Genomic DNA, 20,837 nt, shown 5'->3' with positions numbered 1-20,837 from the left:
CACACCCACACGCCGGGTGTGGGTGTGTGTGTGCTATCTATTCGGTCATATTTACATGAAGGTTTGTAATAGACTCAGCGCCAAAATGAAACAACCTGACATGTGTCACAGACACAGATCATACGGTGACGCAATCTGGGTGTCGATCATGTGGAGGTACAGTGATCAGATCTTCTCTCTCTCCAGCACTGACTGTGATAAAAAGCTATCTTTAAAGGATTATACCTGGATTATATAGAAGCTAGGCTCAATCTCAACCTGCTATATTTCATACTTTTACCGTAACAGTCCACACGGTCATGGTGCAACAATCCCAAAGAAAAAAAGTAAGATGATTGCGCTGGATCAAAAAATAAAAATAAATAAGTGAGAGAGGCTATTGGCACCCCCAAATCGAGTGGGATCCACGACTTGCAATTTGTAATAGACTCAGCTCTCTCGGTCTTGTGATGACGCCACCTGTTGAATCAACTGTGTCATCTGATCCCCCGCCTGAAGGCTTTTTATCACTTTGATTTGCTACTCGTAATAGTAATGGTGTGTGTGTCATAACAGAAAAAGAAACCGATATAGTGAGATCTCACTAGACAGTAAGACATTTAATATATTTTTTGGCTTGATTAAAGCACTATATTTTTGTATTTCCAAACAGAGAGAGACCTATGACCGAAAAGAGCATGCTGAAATTTTACAGCACTTCCCAGTGGGAAATGAACACCTGACCCAGTGTGTGTGTGGCATGTAGAAAATTAAAAAGATAATTGGCACCAAAGAAATACAATCCTCCACTGACTCTGTCCATTGATGATGATGATGATGATGATCAGACGCAGACGACGACGCCTGTCTCTCTCTCTCCTTGTGAGCTGAGTTCAGATATGAATCTGGTGGAGATATGTGAAGGACCCAGGCAGGATTTTTTTTTAATCACCTGCCCGTTAAACATTAAAAAACTTTATGTAAAAATGTTATGGTATGTAACTGAATGATGCGGGCGAATCAATCAATCTTTTAAAAAAGACATCAATATGGCTGATGAGTCTATCAATTCTGATTCAAGACTTTAGACGTAGCCCCTGTTCTCAAACGGCCCAAATAACGGCTGTAATAAGAGCACTTCTCAACACTGCCTCTCCATGTATCATAATAAATGCATCACTGCTTGTCTTTCCGTTTTAGAGCTTTGTAACTTTTATTCACTCGACATCGTTACTTATCACCATTGTCTTCTTTGGCTCTCTCTCTCTCTCTGTCTTCATTGGGAACACCAAAGCGAAGGCGCGCGTGTCCCACATTAAAACACATGAAGGCCATGGAGAAAAGCTAACTGTCAAGACGGTGGTGCAGTGGTAAGCACTAATTACATTCTCATTCATTGATCTCTATCTTGATCAAAAAAAAATCTTGGCATTTCGCTGTCAGTCATCACGCCCATTTACCGCTATTTGTGCTGTGTGTGAAAATAATTTGATGTTGACACATTCCATCTAGCCCAGTGGGTATCATTTTTTATAAGGACACAGAGATTGGCAGCACACAACCACTCCACACTTCACTCTCTTCATCTGACTCTCTCTCTCTCTCTCTCCTGTCGCCACCTAAGGACTTGTCTCTCCTGCCAAAGTATACATCATTTTGGATGTGTCTGGTAACGGTTGTGGGATTTTGCATTTAAGCAAATTTAAAAATAATGATGGGTTGATCGGTACGTGTGACGTTGCACAGTTGAAGATGTAGCAATTTGCGCCGCGACTTTGTGTGTGCAACTGATTTCACATTTTTTCTCTCTGAACATGTTTCAATGCAGGGCGCGTTAATTTTGTGCAGCTGGTATCTAAAAGTCCGCTAGGGGCAAGTTACTTTCTGGTCAAATGACGTCACGGATTTTGTTTTGCTGATATTTCACGTTAATGAAGAACAGTGTGATGGAATTTTAATTTGTATTTTTGAATTGCTATGTGTTGTGGTGGATCTGTTCTAGTCACCAGTCGACTGTTTGTGAGTTCTTTTTCCGCTCCTCTAAATCTCAATGACTGATATGATACGACAAACGAGAGAGAGAGAGACAAGCGTCAGTTCTTAATGGCAAAGCAAGTTTATTTATAAACATCTGGAAATTGTCAATGCGGGGTATGTTATCTTCCAATCCATTTAGGGCGTTCCACCGCACACACACACACAAATAGACTCAGCTCTAAAAAAGACGTGGCGCTAACATGCATTTTCTCAGATATCGCGTTAACGAGTGCCAATGACGTCGATCGGCGTCAGGCGCGCCGTGTGCGTGTGTTGGACCACTGACCTTTATACAGTCAATATCTGGGACGCATAATGAAACTGAGTGTTCAGAGAGGGCAAGAGGCACGCATTTTCGTGTGAGGAAGAGTAAACGATCTTCGCTTATAACTTTGTGTGTGTGCGTGTGTGGCGAATGCGGCGGTGTTTTCCCTCCGACAGGCTCTTTGCGATGAAACAGAAATTTAGTACCGCCTTTTGTTTTTTCTTTGTAATAGACTAATTTTCAAAATGGCCGTGGGCCGGCAAATCTCTGATACATGCGCAGTCACCAGCCGATACTGCCAAAATTTGCCTTCTGCGTGAACTGATTTGAGAGAGCCGCAAAATGCGTCGCATGAGACTCAGCTTTGTCTCTTAGCATGTTGATGTGGCCCGTTTTGACAATCCGTTAAGCCCTGTTTTACGCACGCACGCACGCTTGTGAGTTTGAATGCATTTGTGCCTTCTCTCTCCGTTTAGGCATGTTTTTTTTTATTTACTCAAAAAAATATTTGACAAAACAAAACGACGTGCTTTGCAATTACGGGTTGGTGTGGAAAAGTCTTGTAGGTGTCAGCATGTGTTGCTAACCACAGAGCTTACAGCAGAGGCATAGTATATGAGTTCCCCTCCTGACACCTGACACCTGTCACACTGGTTTCAGAAGGGCTTATGTGTCATTGTGGGGAGGCCTCTCTGACAGTTTGTTAGATCAATATGGGGGTTTCACACACACATATTCATATGTGAATGTGTGACTTGGACTCAAGGATGAACCGGCGAACAAAAACGACTACGTCATTTAAATCGACTATCATTCATTCATTATTTTGAAGGCCTGGTCTCAGTGACGCCTACCGCTCTGTTCGATCTACATAAAGTGAAAACTGATGTGAAGTGGTGTGAGCGCACAATTATGACTACAAAGAAAGAGGAAATAAGACAGAACTTACGTTCTATTCTCTTGTCTCCTTTTTTAAGAGAATGTATTAAACCAATTTAATTGCAACACCTCAGCGGGTGCTCCGAAAAATGCCTTTTCACTGTTGCTTCAGAGTGCAATGAACCTGTATTAATACCCCGGCTCAATACCATTATTATAAAGCACACATTCTATCCACTGATTTAGTGAGCGTGTGTATTCATTGTGTGTGTGTATATGTATAAGCAGGTTATTTTGATAATCGATTCGGCAGAGGGTGGTTTCTGGGCATTCTGCAAGACCGTCAGTGTAGCCATAAAAAAGGGGAAATGCCCCAGTGGTCCTTGGGGGACACACGCACGCACGCGACGACATCACCACTGGTATCTCCTCCTGATATTATCGTTGATGTAAATGACACCACTTTGGCCAGAAACGGGTCACACCCGAAGCTGCTGCCTGCGATGGCCCGTTCCTGTGTCGTGTGACAGTCAGGCAGTCAGTTAACGGCTATTTCAGGCTGTAAATGGTCAAATATGGCTGTGATGCAGTATTCAGACTGTAGCTGTGCCTGTGAACAGCCCCACAATGGGCCGTTTCAATCAAAGGCAAAAGCATTTGACATCAACCGTGACAAAGCACTTCATGACTTGGACTCAAACCCGGAAATTGCCCGTTCACACAGGACGCCGCAAAGACATGCGCGTGTGCGGATGTGTGCAACTCATACGACATTAACCGCGCCGCCCTAGGAACACTTCTGGAGGAGCATGCCTGCCTCCACTTCCCAACCTGGACAATTTATCGGTCTCTCACATTTCCCTTCATTTGAAAAAAATTCAAAGTACAACACAAACTGTCCATTTTGTAGAAAAAACTGTGGACTGGGTTTTTTTTATTGTATTTGAAAATAATCCTAAATGACAGCTTTGTGTGTTATTGAATAGAATGTGTGGTGCACTGTCTAGCAAATCATGCAAAATCAACATAATGGACATGTTTCTAAAACAAAGGGTCTTTCATTAACAGCTATGCAGTGTTCTAAGCAGCTAACACAGTGATGCCTTCATATTTTCTTTATTACCAGAGACGATCAATATCAGAGCAAGACATCTGAATTTGTTTGGAAGGTAGGCGGCTTTTTGCACGCACGGGTGCACGCACGTACTCCAAACTGTGGATTACTCAATTTACACCTTTGTGTTTCCTTTGGCTTCGCCGACCAAAAAGTGTTCTTTTTTGTTTTAATCTATTATTTGAGAAGCATATGCTTGTGCCAGTATTATATTATCGTTGTTGAGAACTATATCTCTTAATGTATTTATATGTATTTTTACACTTTAGGTCCAAAAAAACAAAGTGTGTGTGTGAGTATTTCGATTCGATTGGTCTTCTTTGGACGCTCGTCTGACGTCTTACTGATGCCAAAAATAAGGAGAGAGCTGAGTCTATTACAAGTGTGATATTTAATCTGATTTTCAAGTCGGATTTGTGTGTCCGATTGGACCAGATATAATATTTTATAAAATTAAAAAAAGCTTTCCCGCAGAGGTTAGGTTTTGACTCAGCCCAAACGCGCGCGCTGGACACACGTGTCGTAAGAACTGATTCATAACTGTTGACTTGAATCGAGAATATGTCTGATAGAGGAGCACTATTTTTCGGATATTGTATTATGGAAACGTTTTGAGTACATATTCAACCTGTGAGATGTTATCTGTCCTAAACCGTCTTGCTGCCTGTCCGTCACCGGGTCTATTTAATAATGTATGCCAAAAAGAAGATCACAAAAATCTAATTGTGCAGGGTCAGCCAGATAAACACTATTTAAAGTAAATCGCCCTGTGGCGCGACTGTGATGTCTCTTTGGGAAAATGTCAGAAAAAATATCGATCTTTGCTCTGTTGTCTCACAGGACAGCGAGAGGGATGGTGAGAGGGGAACATAGCAAAAAAAAAAAGGCCCTGCGCACAGGCCGGTGCACCCATAAAGGTTCAGTGATGTTTTAAGTGTTGGCATACATTTTGGGCCTGATTGATATCAAAAGCTGTACAACATCCTTAGCTTGCATTTTTCGGAGGGCTGTGTATTTAATAGAGATATGAACCAAGCAATCTGAATATCTTTGGGTTGTGGACAAAACAAGACATTTTGAACGTTTTAATGCCAAATTAGACGCTAAGTATACCTTTCTACACTGTCACCTCTCTCTCTCATGTTTCTGCCTCATGTTGAGATAAACGCTTCAAATGTCGCTCCGCCCGAACCCTGCTTATCAGCCGTGGTACCTGAAAAGTGTTTCCTTCAGAAGTCAACTGAGGAATGTGCCCAAAATAAAAAATAAAGAACTTAAAGGGGTTATTATGCACATTATATTAGTTCTTTTGAGATATTTTGTGTGAGTATGCGAGAACGCTGTGTTTCACATCTCCTTTTTGACATCATCGTAAACAGGTGCGCGACATCTCATTTTCGGGAAAAATATGAGATGGTCGAGACAAAAAAAAATCCAGCCTCCGTAAGACGCGAACATCCAACTGATTCACTTGAATGTAGTTACAATTGGACCCAATAAAATATAGAGTGAAATGAGGCTGGCTCCAGAAGCAGCCGCTCACGGATCAAACAATGTCAATTTCAATTTCAATTGTATTGTGGGAACATTATCTCGACGGCTGGGGCCAAACTCCCTGGGTTCATTCAGTGATATTTCAATGCGACCCAAATCTGCCTCTCTGCCTGCTGCAATACGTGTCCCATCCATGAAATGGTCTGTGAGCCCGATTTCTATCTAGTCAGCGGATAGATATAAAATGTCATCACTTAATCAGATATGACGTCAGTTAACCATAAAGATCTTTTCAGAGATTCAGAGATCTAGAGCCCATCCAGACTTGCGACATGCTAGAAATTAGAATGCATGCAATATGTTAACTGCTAATAAGGTATATTCCGTGTTTTGGGGCGCATGTGAGGCCAGGCATGACACGGACTTTTAAAAGTACAGCACTTTGCATAGTGGTTCTTTTTGCCGCAGACTCAGCAACTTCAACATTTATGCCTTCATCCTGCTGAGCCTGTTAGCCAAATGTAGAGTCATTAAAAGTGGACATGTGGCCCCGACGGAGCGCATAGTACAAAAAGAAACACACCGACAATCATGCGATTAAGAGCATTGAAGATGGCATCACACGCACAGAAAATTATGTGACCCAACTGAAGACATTCAAAGTGCCAGTTTGCATGTGTTTTTATATACTTACAGATATCAGGTGGCTGCAGTCAGATATAATGCAATTTTGATCACCAATTAGAATATCATGTAGAGACTTTGGATTTATTATTTCTGTATTTGTGATCCAAGACAGAGGTTTATTTTCAGATGGATTCAACATACAGCTGACACAGAGACCTACGGCACCCATACTGTATTTATTTTACTTTTTTATTGGCAACGCCGACGCTCATTTCTGTTCCTCCAAAATAAACGAATAATCTCGCGCCTTTTTCCAGTCTGAAGGCCTTCAATTAAACACACAAACTAAGCTTATATCACAGTTGAATTCAGCTGATAGTACGGGTTTAACAAAAGCTGAATAGCCAATCGCATGAATATCCCAAAAAATATTCAATAGCTTAAGTGTGCGTGCGTGCATGCGTGATCAATGCCTGCACTGCAGCGGCTTGGTCGCGCGTCCATACAGGCACAAATATCTGACCCTTTTTCCCGAGAGTTTAACTCACACACAGCCCCTAGCTGTCGAGATGCAGCAAATGCACAGAAATCAAACGGCTAAATGAGACTACACTTTTGAGTCGACACACACACACACGCACACGCATATAACAAGCACAAATTAAATTGGTCCGGGGGCCACTCGGCACCTTAACTGGCTTATTGGTATCCCTTTAAGGGTACTGGTAGAATGGTCTTGTTTTGTGACAAATTGAGGGTATTGCGCACGCATACACGCATGACCATTACACAGAGTGACATCACTGATGATCAAAACAAAATGCCAAAAATAAATGGTTAAAGTGACTTTTCTGCCTGAATATTAGAAAATACCCCACTGATTCATAAGAGGTCTAAAGTCATGTTATAGCAGTCGGGGAACACTTAGTGACAAAGAAGAAATGGATACATCTGGAAATTCCCAAGTCACCAGTTAAAAAAAAAAAATCATTCTTCTTGTTTGGCACATGATTCCCTATTCAAAAGCTGAATGGAGAAAGAGTAATACAACACAGAATATTTCTTTTTCTTGGCATTTTTCTCAGCACAAAAATAAGGCAATTATGGTTGCGGTCTTTTTGACCTGTGTTTTGGCTTAACACACACTGGCTGATTTCACATTTTAAAGGAGTAAAAGTCCATGGGATCATTAATGTGTCGTTATGAGCAGCTGAATGAATGTTTGTTAGTCAATTTCTAAATAAAAGCTGTAGAGCGCCTCCCGGAGTGGGTAAAACAGGCACCGCTCTACATTCTGTTCATATGTCAATGAAACACACAGAGAGTGTTTCTGGACTCAATCAAAATGCCATATCATGACAATCTGTTGGGCCCATCTTCTGGTCGTGAGGGGAGAGAGCTTGTCTAGACACTAGGGCTGTGGCGATTCACTTATCTCCCGATTCGATACTATCACGATTCTTGGGTGCCGATTCGATTTATATTGCGATTCTTAAGTATTGCGATTCTACGATTATTGCGATTCGATATTACGATTTAGTGGGATTTTTGTTTATTTTTTTCTTTTATTTTTTCAGTTTGTTTGCTTTTTTACACTAGATTAGAACATGGGAAAAGTTGAATCATACACTAGAGACTGTATATTATATATCATGAGTAGGGCTGGGCGATATAGTTAAAAACAGGGGCGGACTGGGATCATAATTCAGGCCGGGCATTAGATACCAAGCAGGCCAGGCCGATATGGGCCAACGCGCGTGAAATTTGGGCCGTTTGAAGCCAGATTTGGGCCGTTTGAAGTCCAATTTTACAATGAGATGCACCCACTTTAACCCTGAAGTGTAATTATTACTTCAGACTAACTAATAAAGTAATACAACCACTAGTAAACCAGTAGGCGGCGCCTGGCCTGCTGTTCAGTGAGTGGCCTGACTGCAAGCACCAAAAAAAAAAAAAAAAAAAAAAAAAAAAAAAAATTTAATTTGCGATTATCGATTCTGGAATAAAAGATCGATCCAAAAAATCGTGACATTAAAAATCGCGATACTTGAATCGATTTTTTCCCCCACCCCTACTAGACACTGATGACATTTCATCAAATTCAGATTGCCGTGTTTTTTCTGATGTGCGGACGAAATCAATTTGGTCATTAGAACACGGCTCTATTTGGAGAGTACCTCTCGTCTACATTTAAAACGTGATTTTGTGCTTTCATTAAGTGGATACGAGCATACGTATTTTTTGATTTGGCCTCCCATGAAGACACTGTTTGATTGACCCTAGCTGACCGAAAGTCTTTTTTAACTTTTAATTAACACAGAAACACATCACATCTCACCTGAGCTTTATTTCTGCATATATGGAGCCCGGCGAACGGATGAATTTGCACGAGCCCCAACCTCCGGGCCGCGAAAAAAAAAAAAAAAAAAAAAAAAAATTTAAACTCAGGCTCTAACACACATTAGAAAATTCTTCTTACTATTCCCCGTATGGAACTAACCATGACCCGCAAACCGCGTCACGCGGTTTGCTATTTTATATACATATCGCACAAGAGCACGAGAGAATCCAATAACCAGGGGTGGAAGGAACGAATTACAACTACTCACGTTACTGTAATTAAGTACTTTTTTTGGGTACTTGTACTTTTAAAAGTTATTTTTTCAAGTCTGTAATTTTACTCTTACTTAAGTATGAATTGCACCATGTAATCTACTTCGTTACTTTTTAAATCATACTGAGTACTGAGTACAATTTGAATTAATTAAATCCAAACATCCAAACCTTTGATCTGCATTTTACGCAGCCAATAAACTCTATCAAGTGATGCAAACGGGGCAATGAAAACCATGAAATGGGGGGGGGGGAGACGCCCACAGGTTAGATGTTGTTTTCCGGCTTGGATATAGGTGACATGACCACGCCAGAGAGGGGGATTTCAAGCCGCTCGTAGGTAGGGATGGGACTCGACCCGAAACCCGAAAATCAATAAGGTCCGACCTTATCGATACTGTTATCGAGTAGCGGCCGTTTGGTCCATTAATTCTCCCCCGCCAGTCTTTCCCCTCTGATCTGTCCGCTGAATTTTCTGTCAAGCGCCCTGTCTCTGTCACTGACTCAAGCCTGTGTGCTGCGGTGCCGTGCACTGCGTGCAGACGTGAGTGACTGTCTAAATAACACTTTTAATTCGATTAAGGATTGAATCACGTGCATCACGCGTGACGCGACACGCCCCCTGTTCACTGCTCATTTGATCATTAATTTGGTTGCGAACTTGCGTGACAGACCAGTCACACAGGACTCAGGAGGAAGCGACATGATGCTGAACCCTTCACCAAAGTGAAAGACAAACCTGAAGCCAAATGCCACCCAAGGTATACATTGTCCACGGACGCCACGCAACTCCCGTTCATTGACATAATCCACTTAATAAAATAATCCCAAAATATGCGGGCTCAGGCAGTGATGAAAGTTCCTTGTGCCATGTGTCCTGCTCTGTGACACATCATGACATGTACCGTTGTCCGACCATATTAGGAGGGCAGGCGGCAATGTAGCCTAATAGGTGACCGTGGGTAGAGAGCATTGATTGTATATATTAGGTATAGAGGCTAGTCTACCCAGTGTGGATATTCAATGTGTATTCCGTAAAAAAAACAATAAAAATAAGCCCAAATAGTTTGCAGTGCGCAATACATGTGTTTTCACAGCAATATAAAATTGAGAGAGGGAATTATGACCTGTTTAACAGCTTGCTATAGGCTATAAAGAAAATACTAATGACAAGATTTTTGTTTCAATCAAAGCAAATATTTAAATTAAAATACAACCATTCATTTCATAATAGTTGTTTCCACTGGTTCAGTATCAGTACAGAGCACATCTTGAAAAGTCTGGAAACAAATCATAGTGGTGTAAGGATAACAGTTACTCGGTATGTGAATAACATTTATTTTCTTTATTGTTGGAAAAAGTGTTGCTGAGTGCTGATGTCTGTGCTGCTATTATTATTTTACTTGCATGTCATGTGGGCCCTATTCTTTTTCAAATAAATGCACAGCAACAGCATCAGCAGTTTTTGTTTATTGGAGGTGAGGCTAATCCTTCTGTTCAGAAATAAAACAGTCACAGACTCACAGTTAAGCAATAAAAAAACAGTTCTGTAAAAAAAAGGTGAAATGTTCATCCTTCTAGCAAATCTAGGTACATTTCAGACTTGAAAGCAGTGTCCTGTCTTCTCTGAGGTGACATGCAAATTAACTAGATTCATATGATCAAATGTTTCCTGTCCTCTTTAAGAGTCAAATGCTTTTATTATTAAAAATGAATAACATCTGGGGGAAGAGCAAAGCAGGTGTGACTGACAGACCCCTCCCACCCACCAGTTTTCAGTTATTTAGGGTTTTGCTCCCTGTTGATACTAAGAAGCGATTAATCTTTCATTCATATCATTTATTAGAGAAATATGCTTTGTTGAAAGTGTATAATGTATTTTCTACATGGATCTCCCGTTTCAAGTGAATGCCTGTGACAGCCTGCTATTAAAAATCGATGGTTAAAAAAGTAACTAATACTCTGAGTAGTTTTTTAGGAGAGTACTTTTTACTTTTACTTAAGTATATTTTTAACACCAGTACTTTTACTTGTAATTGAGTAATATTTCAGTAAGATAACAGTACTTCTACTTGAGTACAAACTTTCAGTACTTCTTCCACCACTGCCAATAACACTCCCGCAGCAAAACTGATTTTTTTCGAGAGCGAGGTTAAACATCTTAAGCCCTCTCCCGGGGCCCCCTTGTGGCTGAAAATGGAGGCCAGCTCTACTGGCAACTCTTCCCTGCCAGCTATGCTATTTGCTAAATTAGACAACCCTTTAGAACATTTTAATTTAAGTTTTGTCATGAAAAACTCTGTCAGAATTTTAAACCAAGTTAGGAGTGTTTTGAGTCTACCAGATGTTTCTGTCCATACGCCAATTTGTTTCAACCACTCTTTTTTGGCTCCATGGTCAGACAGACACTATCATGCCTGGAGTGAGAAAGGGCTAGTTTCCATCAAAGACCTATACATAGATGGTCACTTTGCATCATTTGATCTGCTGAAGAGGAAGTTTGGGTTGCCTGGCACGAATTGGCTCAGATTTCTTCAAGTCAGAAATTATGTTCGATCCAAGATTCGTACCTTTGAAGCACTCCCAAATGACCATGCTTTTTTTGATGTATTGCTGAGCCCTCCTCACTCCAAGCATCTAATTTCGAGATTTGTATGTTTGTTTGACAATTGCACCACGGCCTCTACTGAGAGGTTTAGAGAAGCGTGGCAGGGGGAACTTGGCATTGACTTGTCTGACATTATATGGGATAGGAGTCTGTCTATGATACAACTCGGCTCAGTTAATAGTAGACACCAGCTGATCCAATTTAAAGTTACTCACCGTCTTCACTATTCGAAGCAGAAATTGCACAAGATTTACTCATCTGTCTCACCACTGTGTGACAGGTGTCGGGTGTCGGAGGGCACTCTGTCTCATGCCTTTTGGTCGTGCCCTTTACTGACCGGATTTTGGGCCAAAATATTTGATTGGTACTCTAAGGCCTACAAAATAACCCTTCAGCCGGAGGCAGAACTCGCCATCTTCGGCTGCTCGGAGTCCTCTCTGAACTTCCCTACAGCTGTGCAGCAGTCTCTGTCACAGGGGACAATTGTTGCCAAGAAACTCATTCTGCAGAAATGGAAGTCCCCCACTCCACCCTGTTTTCAGTTGTGGTTGGCGGACATGATCTCCATCATACGAATGGAGAGACTCAGGTTCTTGAGGGCCAACTCACCTGGGAGATTTCAAACTATTTGGGACCCGTTTCTGGCCTACCTTGACGAGGTTAGGGGTGATGGGTGACTCGCCCGGCCGGTCTTCCTCCCTCGCGCGTGGGATCCCACTCATTTGTATATATGTATATATATTTGCAAGCATAATTTATGTATATTTACAAGCTGTAACTGGTGGTACTAGTGTATGTATGTTTTTTCTTTCTTTTCTTTTACTGTATCTGTGTTTGTTTTTGGTTTGTTTTTCTGTGTTCTAAAAAATCTAAATTGCTAAATAAAATATATAAAAAAAAAAAAAAACATCTTAAGCCCGGCCATAAGTCTTTAAACCTCGCATCATGAAAAAAAAAAAAAAAAAAAAAAAATTGGACAAGGTTATGACAGGCAAACAAATAAATTAATCAGCATAAAAAAAAAATGGCTGTGTGATGGCCACCATTTTCACTGCCAGCCGTTTTTGAAATGTAGATAGAGAGCTGTAGACTGCAATCCAAAAACACACGCTGATCTTTGCATGATGACTTCATGACCATAGGTGTCAAAGTTGCACAAGTTCTTCCCTTCACAAACGCCGAGCGAGCAGAAATTGTGTTAGGCCACAGCTATTTAAAGCTGTATGTTGGAGACGAGCGCCACGAAATGTGAAAAGTAAGATTTGAATCTAACAAATTTCTCAACCGATTAATCGGATTGCGAGCGTCGGGATACACACACAAATGCTGCAATCAATCAATCAATAGCATTCATATCGGTCTGAGTCTATTACAAACCATTCACACACCCGTTATAATCGACATCATCAGGACCGAGTCAGTGCGTTCCTTCTGTTTTGTTTGTTGGATAGGAGGATTATAAGTTCGAACGAACTTTATTAAGTCCCCATGGCGGATGCCCTGTCGACTGGAAAAAGAAGAATTGCGCTGACATCATCGCCACAGCTATGCCGCAGATTCGACATTTGAACATATCACATGTATCCGTCACCTCATTTAATGCGATCAGGCATTTGAAGTTGTGTGTCGTGATGTTGCTTTTCTCTTTTCTTCAAAATATTTTCTTTTTTATTCTCTTCATTTAGCCGGGGCTTGGCTTCGACCGAAGGTATGCAATGCTGAGTCTATTACGGGTCGCGTTTCGAGGTCATGTGGCGATGGTGTAAAAAACCGAAATTTGGAGACACTTGTCCGCCGCAAAAAACCGTTAACTCTCGACAGCACAAAACCTGTCTGAATGTGACTACCCAATCGCATCGCTAATCTGATTGGCCGCTTTACATGTTTATCACATGTCTGGATTTTAAAGGAGTGCCGAATTTCGTCTGTGATGTGCGCGCGTCGCCTATGTCTATCAACTGAGTAAATAATTTTTTTTTTCGGCCCCCTGCTGGTTACTGTCGTTTAGATTGTTGCAAAAATCATAATCACGATTATTCCCAACTGTCTGCCTTGGTCCTTGAAAAGACGGGCTCAGTCTGCAACCAGTCGGTGGTGTTTTTGTCTTCTTTTGTGTGTGTGTGTGTGAACTAATATAATCTAATTTATGCCATGTGGAAAAGATTCCGTTTGTTTCCTGTACCAACAATGAGGGCATTTTAAAGGAAGCATTAGCCGGCACAACACATACCGCAGCGAGAGAGAACTGAGACCTGAATCGATGCGCGTCTCACGGATTTTTGGCGGGTCCCTTAACTGTCACGATATAACGATATCCAAAATATGACTGTTGATGGCAACTTGATTGTGCCAAAACGCCAATGCAAACACCCCGTGCATGATGGCGCAACTGGACTGAATTTGGGCTCTTTGATATGAAAAAGGAAGAAGAAAAATAGCACTTTCACAAATCAGAAATATGTTTCGTGGAATGATTTTAAAATGGTTAATGTTTCATCTCTCCTTCCAGGAGGTAATGGGCTTTTTTATGTTAAGCAGTCTGATTCCATCTGCTGTCTTGGCCAGGACACAACAGAGGAAACGGTTGTTTCAAACTTTGATCTCAAAGACCCTTAGTTTGTGTTCATGTCCCGGGCTCAATAGTGTTCATCCCCACTGAGCTGATATCTGGGCAAAACTACATTCAATAACTCCCCAAAATTTGGCGGCACAGTGATCAAATCCAATGTCTGCACAGCATGAAAACGCCAAGTAATTTTTTTGGCAAACTGTGACGACAAAGGGATACTCGCTGTTTCTAACACAATTAGAGCAGATAAGTGTGTTTGACAGACAGAACGACATGGTGTGCGTGTGCAAAGAATTCAATGTGAGCACGACTTCCAGACGCGTTGCCACCCTGTGCCACACTGTGTTCAGTCATTTGCACAGTTGTGAGGATCACTGGACTGAGTGCTTCAAGTTGAGTATGATTTTGATTTTTCCTGATGACTTTCTGGATGTGTATCAAAAACACCTGGCCTAGGCTTCTTCCGGCCCCCAACACTGCTAATGCTTCTGCCTTGCATGTGTGAAAAAAACAAAAACAAAAATAAAATCCCCCAAAAAACCGTATCAAACCGTATCGCATCGGCGTTAGATTAGAAACTGCCGCGGGAGCAAGCCATTCAAGGAAATGGCGAGGCGATTTTACAGTAATCCATTCCAGACTTGTCTTGCCCGAGAGCGGCCGCGCAGGCAGCAGCACACAGAGAGCGGAGAGCGATTTGCAAAATAGATTATAGGTGAAACACACTTTGAAACACCTCAGAAAGGCCAGAATCAACATCTGCCCATCGCCCACGCATTCCCCGGCCCATCTTGACTCGCACAAGGAGCGTCCGCACGCAGGCAAGCAGGCAGGCAGGCACGCAGGCAGGCAGGCAGGCAGCAGCAACGCGCTTCTGACACGCCCGCTGTAGAGCCAGGAGGAAGGAGGAGAAGACACACGGAGGGAGGAGTTTGAATGAGAGGGGTGTTTCCTGTTGTTATGGAGGAAATTACTGTTCAAAACTATTGTTTAGAATGTCTGACGGTCTTACTGATGCCAAAAATGAATGGTTAAAGTGACTATTCTATCGAATTTCACAAAAAGCCATTTATCTCTGAATAAATTTCCAGACGCTGAAACCATGCTGTACTCAACGGCTAATATCTACATAACTACTAACTCTGCAAACTAACTCTTTTAGACAGAGAAAGCACACATTCTATTAGTTATTTTTAGATGATTGGTGTTCATGAATTCTTAACAGAAAATAATCCTCGGCTCTTGTAAAATGAGCCAGAATCCTCAAAAAAAAACCTGGCACAACTTACCTACAGGATGAAAAAATGGCTGGCACTCAATGTGTTAATGCCTGCATTTTGGAAATGTGCAGATCTGGCTAATGTGATTTTAATTTTTATTCCAACCCTTTGATGCAGCAGTGGTCTGAAGATATGTGGAAATGTGCTTCGTTTGAGAGAAATGACGAGAGAGCGAGCTCCGTCGGTTTATATTTGGGCCACCGATTGGACTGAGAATCAAAATCCTCCGAGTACTCAAGGCCGCCTCCAATTTTGCACATCCGCATAATCAGCATACATCCGTGCGCTTCTAAGAGGCTGTTTAATAATAATAATAATAAATTCACCGTCTCATATCAGATCTGAATACCTGGGTAATCTCTCAGGCCATATGCCTGATTCAGCAATGTGCGACTGGATCTTTGCAGGGGAATTCACCATCACTCTCAAACACAGCTAGAATTTCCACCAAATCGCACAATTTGCATAATGAGTCAATGGGGCTCTCACGTTACCCTGACAACACCAACAACAAGTGCACAAATCTGGCTTCAAACGGCCAAACCTGTTCCGCGAAGGAGCCGTTTTACACACACACACACAACGCACTCACAGACTCCTCGGGCCCTATTCTCCCACAAGCCTTCGGCGCTAAAACGGGCCTTAAACGCAAAAAAACGTGCCTTGCGCCTGTTTTGGGACGATATCAATATGGCTTTAGGCTGCCAAATGCGCTTTAGGCCGAATGGGCGTGGCGCAGCCCCAGAATGGGCCAAAGTGGGCGTGTCGGCCTTAAATCTCGGCGTACTGATATCTTGGCACCTGCCTTAAATTTAGCGCTTTGCGCCTTTGAAAACCAGGCCTATTCACTGCGCCAGTGCACTTGTGCCTCTCCCCTGTCACCCTTCTCTGTCTCTCTCTGAAACCAGGCGTATTCAGTGCGCCAGTGCTCTTCTGCCTCTGAGTCACCCTTCTCTCTCTCTCTCTGACTCCCTCGCTCAAACAGACACAACACATAGCAGCCACGCAGCACCCAGCTTCCCATAGGAAATAGCAGTTGTAAGTTTACTGCCTGTGAATGTCCACTCCCAGCATGCAATTGGGTCCTCCATTTCGCTACTAAATAGAGCCGAAATAGATATAAAAGGTAGATCTAAAATAATGTGTAATGGTAAGACAACCTGCAATTGTCGAACATTTCAATATTGGACCAAATAAAACATGAAATGAAACACCACCCTATGTGAAACATATATGTCCTCTTGAGCCTATATATACCCTGTGTGGATTTAACGTGATTTAGGTAAGTGACAGCGGAACGCGCTTCGGAAGCTTCTACTGTCATCTGCTATACTGTGATGTGCGCTCCAATAACTTCGCCCTACTCCACATTTAGTTTTACAATAAAAACACATTTATGCAATGACTTTACATAATGTAGGGTATATTTATGTGCATCATTCTACCTGCAGCAGGGGAGAGAAAACGATATCTTTCTGGACAAACTTTCACCAATCTAATAGGCTATATTTTTCTAGCTGATGCGTTTAGTACATTATTTTCACTTTGATCTTGCTATAGTGTAGCGTATTTACATGCTTGCAGTATTGAAACTGCAGTTAGATTGGTTTGAGAAGCATAATAATATGGAATAATAGCCTATAATGCAGACAGACAGGCTGGATGAAGAGAGGGGGGGGGGGGGGCAGAGCGTTTGGCTTTCGTCTGGTTTTGCGGGATCACTGGAATTGGAGCTAAAAAGGCAAGCGTGCGATTCGTTTATTGCACTTATCCAATGAGCATGACGGTGCATAATTTTACGCCTAAAAGGCGTGGTTGTAATGCTTTGGGCTGCATCTAGCGCCAGCACGACGATATCAAGTGCGCCTTTCCACGCCCACTGCTTTGATCTGCGCCTGCCGCTCGGCCTAGAAACTGCGCCGATGCAACGATAGGGGCCCTCATGTTTAAAATGCAAGATAAGAAGGCACAAACATGAATGATATAATTATGTGGCTTACTGTACACTGAGTGTGCCCCCACATGGAAGATTTTCAGTGTGGGGTTGAAATTTATCCCTAGGTCTCCAGCCAGACTCTTATGTGATTCAACAAGGCCCTATATAGGTCTCCAGCCAGACTCTTATGTGATTCAACAAGGCCCTAGGTCTCCAGCCAGACTCTTCTGTGATTCAACAAGGCCCTAGGTCTCCAGCCAGACTCTTATATGATTCAACAAGGCCCTAGGTCTCCAGCCAGACTCTTATGTGATTCAACAAGGCCCTAGGTCTCCAGCCAGACTCTGCATGAAATATCAGTTCCAAACTAATTTTGAAAATGTTGTCCGATCATGTCACATTGCTGCAGCCGTCGAACTATGGTTACGTGCCTACCTGATCATGTGGATTGGGACTCGACGCCATTACCCCGGGCAGATGGCACAGGGCTGTGCTGTGTGTGCCATCTTTAAATTGATTTTAGAGGCCTGAGGAACTCCGGCTTGCCATGAAGAACAGTGTTTTAGAATGTTTGTAAAGAACCACAGACATGTTGACGTACAATGACCCCATAAAACAGTTTTTTTATTGATTGAGACCATTAACTCATTAGGTACGTGTTTCCTGAGGTAATAAATCAAGTCAGAGGTAGGGTAATTTTCCCCTTGACTTCCATATAAAAGTCTTGCCATTTCACATTTTCACAAAACATCGTGTTCAATCAGCGTTGACACACACAGGTGTCATTTGACTATTTCACCGAGTAGCAATCAGCTTACCATATTGCCCTGGCATTATAGAAAATGGCAAGCATGTTATCAGCTGGTCCTGCCGGACTATTCGTCCTTTGAAGTGGTGACGTTATTGACGTATATATCCCCATCGACTCAATAGTGTGGAATTGATGCAGAGGTTTGTGCCCAAAACAGGTCTGCCTCTCCCCCGCTTTTAAATGATTTTGATATGACCAGAAATGACTAAATGCCAGACTTTAGAGCTGAGTCTATTACAATCACAATGGCCAGGGGAGATGGTTGTGACCCCCACATAGGAATATATAGACGGACAGAGCCGTTGGACATTCCACTAATATGGCACTGCAAGCTAAGAAGGTTTTCTGGCGACAGTGCTCTCCTGACTAGAGGAAGGCGACCTGCTTGATTATTGTCATAATGGGCTGACTCGATTTGGGCGGGGCTTTGTTATCGGCCAGCATGTAATAAAATGCGCAATATGATCCATACTGTCATTTTGAACTGACTGTACATGCCTCTGACACACAAACAGAAATCAACTCTCAATAAACAATGACGTTTACGTTCAATCGTCACCACCTCATCCACACCAGGCCGACGTGCTGCACTTCACACGCCTATGTTATTTGCAGTGGGGGGCATTTCGAACAGTCAGTCTTCAATCATGAGAATGATAACACTAAACGCATTATTATTATGTTGAATTAGTGCATATAGCATCTAAGATAAACTTGTGTATCTCAGAGGTTGAGTGTTAATGTGTATGTCAGTAGTCTTGAATGACTGAGTTGTATCAAAATAATGCCCACCTGCAATTCAGGCAGGCTCACTACAGACCTTCTGTGTTGTGTTTATTGGCGGATCATTACATTTTTGAAAGGATATCACCCACTGTTCTTTAATCTCTGCATCATCTAATAGTCATATTGGCCCAAAAATGAATTTTCCACTTTCGCTATTGCTCTCTCCGCGGTCTTAAAGGGATACAGGCTCTGACATCTTGTAATTTGCCTGTATTTATCATTGTGTGTCATTGATGGTAAATAGGCTCATGAACAGAGTTTGATCGACTTTTCGCTGTGGTATGCTCTCGCACGGGCCACACAGTCGACGACCAGAAGCCCAACCCTAGTATCAGTACTTTTTGAACATTTTCAGCACGTATTTGTGCGGCACATGGCAATTTCTGAGGATGTATGGGAATCCATATTAGAAAAAATATTCTCCTCTTCAATTTGTTTAAAACATAGTCATACAATTCAAGATTGTACATAGACTGCATATTTAAAACGCGATGTGAGACCATGGCCCCTAAGGCCCATTTACACCTGATATTCAAAATTTAAAAAAAAATATCGGTACTTCTACTTCAAAAAGTCCGCATTTACAATTCAAGTACTTCTGTTTTTGGATCAACTTTGGGTTATCGATGATAAATTTGGTGTTATTGAGAGCTGAGTCTAGAAAGCTGAGATAATCCTATGAGCACAAAACGGAACTTGGTATTGATGACATTTACAGCCACCCAGTGGCGCGGTTTGAATGTGTTGATCCAGTAAATCTTAAATGATGAGAGATTATGGGATCTTCAGTTAAAATCATCATAAAGCTGAACAGTCAAATGCATTGTCGAGCTTGGTCATGGATATCTGCAAGTTACTTCTGACATGCAGAGACAACTGCTCCAGATCAATTTATGCAACTTCCAAATCATTTTAAAGGAGCTCTCTCTCGGCTCGAAAGAGATTATTGGTTGAAAAGTCTTGCTGGGAAAGGCAGTGTGTGTCAGCCAAAAAAGAGACAATCTGTTAAACATATTTGACACGCGGATGAAACGTTCACAAAATAAAGCCCATCTAAAATAAAGAGTGTCACTATGATACCGTGGCACCAGTGTTTTAAAGGAGAAAGAACGCATCATGTAATTCACCCGGGCAGTGGGCACTCATCACATCATGTTCTCGGCGCATGCCGAAAAATAATTCAGGTCCCAGCTGATGATTAAACCATTGTGTATTAAAATAACAAAAAATGGGGTGTTTTTTGGGCGAAACACGGTTTTGGTCAAGTATTATGCTGCGCTGTTCACTTCCTCCCCCTTCGACACGACCATGTGTGCATTGTCGGGTTTGAGTCTCTGAAAACATGATCAGTCAATATCGCACCTTCGATAATAAATGCGGGGACATGTTCATTCATGCTAGGCAGAGCGAAACAGAACATCTGCTTTAGACCTGAGTCAGATTCCATTGTTGAGCAGTGTCGACATCAGACAAATAAAAAAGTTCTACTCGTGTCAATTATACTAGGCCAAAATTTGTGATGTTTTTTTTTGCAAAATTCCAGAGAAACAGAGCTTTGAGAGCAACGCAACCGGAGTCAAATAGGGAGACAGGGGCGCATCACGCACTAGATTATGAAAAATGAAGTTCAGACTTGACGAAATAAGAGCAGAAGTCAACAGCAATGTCTCTTAATCGGAGAAGGAAATCGGACATTTCCATCGGTGGACCGCATTGACAGCATGTCACTGTTTATTTGGTGTGCCATGGGGCCAAACCAGGGTTAAACCTGTCTCCTGTGGCCTGGATCCTTTAAGAGCTGCTAACTGAGTCTATTACAAAATCATGCGCTGCAGTATG

Source organism: Poromitra crassiceps (assembly GCF_964638095.1).
Source record: "Poromitra crassiceps genome assembly, contig: HAP1_SCAFFOLD_97, whole genome shotgun sequence".
Lineage (NCBI taxonomy): Eukaryota > Metazoa > Chordata > Actinopteri > Beryciformes > Melamphaidae > Poromitra > Poromitra crassiceps.
The sequence above is the reverse complement of the archived record's forward strand: the minus strand, read 5'-3'. Positions refer to the sequence as shown.